Source organism: Oryzias melastigma, linkage group LG6, assembly GCF_002922805.2.
Source record: "Oryzias melastigma strain HK-1 linkage group LG6, ASM292280v2, whole genome shotgun sequence".
Lineage (NCBI taxonomy): Eukaryota > Metazoa > Chordata > Actinopteri > Beloniformes > Adrianichthyidae > Oryzias > Oryzias melastigma.
In genome coordinates, this window is record NC_050517.1 from 32,694,026 (window position 1) to 32,696,020 (window position 1,995).

A 1,995-nucleotide genomic window follows, 5' to 3' on the forward strand; every position below is an offset into this window, starting at 1 on the left:
GGTGGGAACCACTTACTAACTGGTGCGCACCAGTTAGTAAGTGGTGCACACCAGTTAGTAAGTGGTGCCCACCAGATAGTAAGTGGTGCGCACCAGTTAGTAATTTTTTATTTTATTTTTTTTAACTTAAATTTTTTTTTTCCCGATGTCTCCATTTAGGGGCTCCGTAGGCTATAAACTAGAGATTTGTCAAAATAAAATGGAATTATTTTTGTCTGCAAATCTATTTTCTTGCTTTATTGAGCAGAGGGAAAATAAAGAAATCAAAAACCTTTGTGATCACTTGTGTTTGATCAGAATTGATGTCTGCAGTGAGGACCTGATGGATGTCAGAGCATTTTACTGCATCATTAGAGAAGCAGATGACAGCTGTAATGAGCCAGGCATCACTCTGCCATTACAGTCATTAACCTTTGCTGCAGCTTCTTCTTCAGGGTGCAGTCACATTTCTGCCACAGAACCTCACACCAGACTGAGAAAGTAATTACTTCGGGATTCAGCTCCAAATTTCCTTTTATTAATTTTCCTAATGGATCTCAGAGACAGTAACTAACTGATTTTAATGAACAGAAACAAACGGGGGAGAATGTTTTGTAAAAAAATGTTAAAAAGATGCTCCTCTGTTTGCTAAATCTGTGAAAATTATAAAACTCTAGAATCCACTCTGGTTTCTATGAAACTTTATGGTCTTCTGTGTGAAAAAGAAGTAAGTAAAAATCCTGAAAAGAGACAGTTTTCCACTTTTTAGAAATGTTTGCTTCATAGAAAGTAATTGGAACAGAATAGATGAAGTAGAAAAGTTGCATTACCGGCGATAATGCTGGTGTGAATGCTTTTTGTTGAAAGTAGTTGCTGAAGATGCTGAAGCTTTTTGTTGAAAAGTGTGAAGCAATTTACTTTTATTGCTGAAGGGTGTGGATGAAAATGCAAAAGCTATTTGTTTAATGTTAAATTTGCTAAAAGACTGGAAATTTCTTTAAAGAACTATGAAAGAGACTATGAAATTGACCTAAATTAAAAAAAAATGTAGTAAAACTGCGTAAAAATCTCTAATACATGCCAATTTTGAAAAAATATTTAGTGTATTACTTAAATACTAGCTAAACTCCAAAAAAGCCTAAAGTTTGTCAGTAAACTAAATTAGCCCAAAACGTTAGCATGCTGCAAAACCTCAAGTAGATACCAAAATGGCCAAAGAAAAGCTAAATATACACTGCATAAATACGAGAAAAATTCCCAAATGCCTAAAATTCCTCAGTAAACTAAGTTAAAAAAAAACAAAAAAAAAAAAACATTGGCCTGTTGCTCAAATTGAAGCTAAACTAAAACCAAAGTGGTGTTTATCTAATGTTTTAGCAACACACTAACGTTTTTGACTAATTTAGTTTACTGAGGAATTTTAGGCTATTTTGGAGTTTAGCTAGTATTTAAGCCATGTGCTAGCTTTTTTGTGGCTAATTTGGCATCTTCTGAGGTTTTTGGGGGTAATTTAAGCTCATATTTAAGCAACACACTCAATATTTTTGCTAAATTTGTATGTATTACAGATTTTTGAGCAATTTTCTAAAACATTTTTCAGAAACTTAGGTCATCTTCATCGCTGTTTCATGAACTTTCTAGCCTTTTCGCAAATTTAAGATATTGCAAATAACTTTTGCATTTTCAACAAATCCCTTCAGCAGTTAATGTAAATTGCATCACTATTTTCAGCAAAAAGCTTCAGTATCTTCAGCAACTACTTTAAGCAAAAAGCATTCAAGCATTATCACTGGTAATGCAGCTTTTCTAGTTCATGTTTTTTGCATTGTGCACGTAAACTGATCTGAATTGAACTAAACTTTAAAAATTGTTTAAAGATTATAAATCTATTATAAATAAATCTATTTTTTTACTCCTAAAATATACGGTGAGTCAAAAACTGTCAAAAATGTAAATTTAGTTCTGCTAATGGAAACCAGGTTTCCCTCTAAAGAGAGTATAGACTTTGAATTTTGG